This window comes from Lathyrus oleraceus, chromosome 1, assembly GCF_024323335.1.
Source record: "Lathyrus oleraceus cultivar Zhongwan6 chromosome 1, CAAS_Psat_ZW6_1.0, whole genome shotgun sequence".
Lineage (NCBI taxonomy): Eukaryota > Viridiplantae > Streptophyta > Magnoliopsida > Fabales > Fabaceae > Lathyrus > Lathyrus oleraceus.
Genome location: NC_066579.1, coordinates 202,223,620 through 202,230,024, shown reverse-complemented (window position 1 = coordinate 202,230,024; position 6,405 = coordinate 202,223,620).

Here is a 6,405-nt window from a genome sequence, read left to right as displayed (position 1 = left end):
TTTATGAGTTTTGTTTGATCGAACATATGCATGCAAAGTGATCGTCGAACCCTAACTTTGACAATCTTTCTCAAATCGTAAAACTAAAACTTTTACCGTAATTTCTTACTTTTTATGCAAGCTACTGTAACCGAAAACTAAAACCCCCTTGTTACTATAAGTTAAGAACTTAACAACTGTCGAACGGCGGCAATATCACATAATCCCTGTGGAGACGATAACAAATCCCGATACTATAACCCTGTTCCAACATTAACCTAATTTTGAATGTACAACCACAGTTTCAGGTAGCATTTTGCGTTCCATTATCTCATTCTTTGTATTTTCCGCCTCTATCACAACCAAATATAACTTTGTCACTTCTTCATCTCTTTCCAGTTTTGGTGTCCGAACGTGTTATTATAACAGTCACTCTATTCCTGATTCCGACCTCCCTAATCCACCTAGTCGTCTCTTCTCGTGTATCAAATTTTTATGTAGTTGAGAATATATCAGTGGTATCTACATATGTCTTATTTTTATCGCATATCAACAAAGGCATATCCATACCTGTTAAATATAAATGTAAGAAAAATTAATAAAAAAAAGAGTTCCAAAACACTTCGAGGTAAGAAATCTGGTTACAAAAAAATACAAATCTGAACTCTTACTTAGAAGTTATCTAGTTAATAAAAAAATAAACCGGAATTTATTTGTTGAAGTTATCCCGATAAACTTTATGAACAGGATAACCACACAACAAGTTATCTGGTTTGGTGACCATAAAACTCGGAAAACATTGCTTTATGTTTTCCGGTATAGAAGAAAAACATACCAGATTTCGTCACTCAATATTATATGATTCGCGTGGTAGGGGTTCTCAACTGTTACTTTAGACTGACTTGCATGAATAGTAAAAAGTAAAAAAAATTAAAATAAGTTAATAAGGGTAAATTTGGAATATTTTCGAAATTGTTGGGGTAGGGGGATTAGTGTGGGGGTATAGGGTAGTTTTTATCTAAAACCAACAAAATAACCAATCAAAATCCATTGAGAGAAAAAAAGCATATACCCAAACCAATCCCAAAATCGAAACAAAACTCCATCAGCAATATGTTTAGGTAAATAATAGGATTTTGAAGTTTATCAGAGAAAATGCATGAGTTTACCAATGATTATTTTTAGAAACTATATTCATGTAACAAAAAAATACTCTTCTTCTTCACTTATTTCACTTTTTTGACACACCTGTAAAAAAAACTCATCATCAAGGATCATTCAAATAGACTAGAAAACATCATGTCAAATCATAGCAAGGTCACCCATAGACTTAGCCCAACCAACTAAAGAGACGAAAAAATGAAAAAGATGAAATGACACTTAATATTTTGTTAGTTGTCTTAAGTTTACTTCTTTATTGTTTATTTTGATCGTTTTAGTAATTGAGTTTCCTTTAGTCGGGTGTCTTCACACCTTTTAGATTTGAGCGTTATCATTAAAACATAATTTTGCATGCATAAAATAGGCCTTGGACCTAAAATCAAAGGCCTTTGACCTAAAATCAATTCAAAAACAAGCATTTGGGTATCTACTCTTGTTGTGTCTCTCATCCCGTTCGGTCTCTTTACACTTCTTAGGTTTGAGAGGTTTTTAATTAAAACGTATTTTATAAATGCATAAAACACGTCTTTGACCTAAAATCAATGGAAAAATAATTTAAGTCAATAGGCCTAAAACTTGAATCAAGAGACTCACATAAGCATGGTTCAAGTCAAGCAAATTCTCGATTAAATCATTAACATTTTGTTTTCTCAAAATTGCAATTCTGCAGCCATAATTTGAATTAGTGAATTAGGTGACTCAAATCATGAACTTAATGAGTAAATCATATTTTGCCTCTAGTGGTGTGATTCGAATCACAAGATATGCTGATTCGAAATAGAGAAAAGCTTGATTCTAATCACATGATTTCCTAATTCGAATCATGGCTCAGTTTGCATAAAGACATAAAATCATTTGCAGGTCACCATGGCCCATTTAGCACAATAGTCAAGTTCTTTCAAGAGTAAACATGGAGCTTGTTGGCAACAGATCAAACTCGGGGCACCAAGAGCATTCACATCTACTTATTGATCATCACATAGTCAAAAGATTGAGTGTTGAGAAGTCAAACCTTTCCACTCACCAAAGCCCAATTTCCACTAGCACCTCAAAATACAAGCCCAATCTACTGGCATTTTCCTAAAGCTCAATTTCCACTGGCCCCTCTAAAACAAAAGCCTAGTTCGTTGGCATTTTAATAAATCCAAATCCAATTCTCATTAGTACTTAAAAGTTCAAGTTTTGTTGGCGTACCAAACACAAATTAACATTGGTATAACAAAACCTCGCCTTTGTTTTACCTTTATGAGGAAAGGAAATCAAGTTTTACAAACATCTAATCACCCATCTGCATTCCCACATGCATTTCCTATATCATTTCATGACCAACATTACCACTAAGGTGGATCATTGCTATATACAGAATTCAATTAATCAGTTGCATCCCTACATGCATCTCATTCATCAATTCATGCATAGTATTCCATCAATATGGACTATTATGCATGAAATCAAACTTGCATACATAATATAAATCAGGATCTGGGATCAATCATAAGAGTCCAGGTCGGTCCTCAGCCAAGTCGACGATATTTCTCTGAGTGACTTCCTACCCCGTACGCTCTTATGAGTTTTCCCTAGTGATTCTTTCTTCAATTATGTTACTGATAGTGATATTCCCCAATGAATTCACTAAACTTTTGCTCCCCAAGTAGAGGTTACCCTAAAAAGTCTCCTCGGAGCCTTTTTCCATGAAGAGCTTTGCCCAATAAACCTTCTCCCAAAAGAGTCTTTTCTGGATTGTTTTCCTTAATGGATGAACATGAGAGATTCTGCTCTGCTAATTCCCAAAGAGTCTCAATTGTATAGTTTGAAATGCTACTCTGTTAATTCTTGGAGAGTGTCAATTGTATCGTTTGAGATCCTTCTTTGTCAATTCTCAGAGAGTCTCAATTGTATCATTTGTGATGCCGCTCCATCAATTCTCAGAAAGTCTCAAATGTATTATATTGAATCTCTTATTTGTCAGTTCTTAAAAAGTCTCATCTGCCTTCTATGAAGTTTGATCTCTATCAGCTCTCAAAGCATCTTTCAATTGTTGTTAAATAATTCAAGATGTTGCTTTGTTAAGAGATTCTCTAAGTTATTATGTTGAGTGCCACAACTGTTAGTTCTTAGAAAGTCTCAACAAACTCTTGCGGAGTGTTGTTCTCTATCAACTCTCAGAGCATCTCCCTGTTATTATGTAATCATTTGAGGCCCTGGTCTGTTAATTCTCTGAGAGTCTCAATTTTCTTTTACGGAGTAAATTCTCTATCAATTCTTAGAGGATCTCCCATTTGCTACTTACATAAACTATTTCAAAATTCTTACTTTCAACAGTGTTCTTATTTATCATTCATATTTATCCTTGGTTAGGCATTTCCGCGTAAGTATTAAAGGACATTTCAACGAGGAAAAGTTGAAAGTTCGCTCTGTTAAGTCTTGAAGGAATCCTTCAGATGTTTTATTAATGATTTCCCTTTGATTTCTATTGATGATAGGAGTGTGACGCATTCGTTCATATCTTGTGACTGTGTGAAAAGATTGAATCTTATGATGTCTACTATGAATGATAGTATGGTTATCGATGTTATAACTAATGGGTCGATGACTACTTCTCTAGTTTGTTTGAATTTCCCTATGATGATATATGGTAAGGACTTTGATATTGACTTAGTATGAATACTGTTAAGTCAACTTGATGCTATTATGGGGATGAACTAGTTGGAGTTCAACCATGTTTATATCAACTATTAGAATAAGTTAATGTTATTTACTGAGTTTATTGAAGAAGAAGATTTGACGTTTATATGTGCTAGTCAAGTGGAAGAGTTCTTGAAAGATGAAGCCCATGTATTTGCGATGTTTGCTTCTTTCAAATTTGAAACTAAAGTGGTGATGATTGATCTGTCTGTAGTGTGAGAATTTCCATATGTGTTTCCAGGCGAAGTTATTGATCTACTGACAAAGAGAGAAGTTAAGTTTTCCATAGATTTAGTACCTAATACTAATCCTGTGTCGATGGCACCATACAAAATGTCGACCTATGAGTTAGGTGAACTGAGGAAACAGATAGAAGATGTGCTTGAAAAGAAGTTTGTCAGACCAAGTGTGTTGCTTTAGGGAGCTTCAATGTTTTTGGTAAAGAAGAAAGATGGCAATATGAGGTTATGTGTTGACTATCGATAATTGAATAAGGTTATTATCAAGAATAAGTATCCTCTTCCTAGAATTGACGACCTTATGGATAACTTGGTTGGAACTTATGTGTTTAGCAAGATTGACTTGAGATTTGGCTATCATCAGATTTGAGCGAACGATCGAGACATTCTAAAGACTGCGTTTAGAACTCGATACAGTCACTATGAGTACTCAGTGAAGTCGTTCGGTGTGTCTAATGATCCTGGTGTATTTATGGAGTATATGAATATGATTGACCATCCTTAGTTGGGTTAGATTGTTGTGGTATTCATAGATGATATTATGGTGTATTCCAAATCAAATGAAGAACATGCGAGAGATTTACGAGTTATGCTTCAGGGTTTGAAAGATAAGAAGTTGTATGCCAAGATGTCCCAATGTGAGTTTTGGTTGCAAGAAATGAGCTTTCTTAGTAATGTGATTTCTAGTGGTGGGATTGCAGTGGATCTTCCCAAAGTAGATGCAATAATATAATGGGAGACTCTTAAGTTAGTTACATAAATTAGAGGTTTTTTGGGTTAAGCTGGTTACTACAAAATATTTATCGTAGGTTTTTCGAAGTTACCTCTTCCTTTGACTCAATTGACTCGAAAGGTTCATACTTTTGTGTGGGATATTTAGTGTAGAGAAAGTTTTTAGGAACTGAAGAAGAAGTTGACAATGGAACAAGTTCTAATCTTACCAGGTGTGAAAGAACCTTTTGTGGTATATTGTGATGCGTCAAAGATGGGTTTGGGTGGTGTGCTTATACAGAAAGGCAAAGTAGTAGCTTATGCTTCACGAAAGCTTAAGATTAACGGGAGGAATTAGCATACCCATGATTTAATGTTAGCAGTTGTAATGTTTGTACTGAAGGTGTGGAGACACTATCTCTTTGGTTCGAGGTTTGAGGTGTTCAGCGACCAAATGAGTATGAAGTATTTGTTTGATCAGAAAGAATTGAATATAAGGAAGAGGAGGTAGATGGAGTTCTTGAAGGACTATGATTTTGGATTGAATTACCATCCTGGTAAAGTCAATATGGTAGCAGATGCTTTGAGTCAAAAGTATTTGCAAATGTATGCATTGATGGTTAGAGAGTTGGATCTGATCAAGGAGTTCATAGATCTTAGCTTGGTGTGTGAGTGACACCAAGAAGTGTGTGTTTGGGTATGTTGACGTTTACTAACAACATACTTGAAGAAATCAGAGAAGGGTAGAAATTAGATTTGGGATTAATTGATCGTTTGGTATTGATTAATCAAGGTAAAGAAGTGGATTTAAGAGTTGATGAGAATGAGATCATAAAGTTTTGAGACATAGTTTGTGTACCTGACGTGTCAGAACTTAGAAAGATAATTTTATAAGAGATCCACAAGAGAAGTTTAAGTATTCATCCCGGAGCCACTAAGATGTACCAAGATCTTAAGAAATTGTTTTGGTGGCCAGAAATTAAGAAGGATGTTGCAGAGTTTGTTTATGCTTGTTTGACTTGTCAAAAGTCGAAGATTGAGCATTATAAGCTGTCTGGACTGATGCAACCATTGGATATTCCTGAATGGAAATGGGATAGCATTTCTATGGATTTCGTGATAGTTTTGCTGAATACTCCTAGAAGAAGTGATTCGATTTGGGTGGTTGTGGATAAACTGACTAAGTCAGTGCATTTGATTCCGATAAAGATCAGTTTTCCGTTACAAAAGTTGGAAGAGATCTACAGTAGTATAATTGTGAAACTACATGGGATTCCATCGAGTATTGTTTTTGATAGAGATTTGAGATTCACGTCCATGATTTGGAAGAGCTTACAGGAAGCCTTGGGGACTAAGCTAAGGTTGAGTTCTGCCTATCATCCGCAGATGGATAGTCGGATAGAGATTACTATTCAGTCTTTAGAGAATTTATTGAGGGCTTGGGCCTTAGAATAAGGAGGTTCTTGGGAAATTTATCTATTGTTGATTGAGTTTACTTACAATAACAGTTTCTATTCTAGTATTAGAATGACACCTTTTGAGGCTTTGTATGATAGGAGGTGCAGGACGCACATGTGTTGGTATGATTCTCGAGAGAGTGTAATGCTTGGACATGAGATTGTTCAGCAGA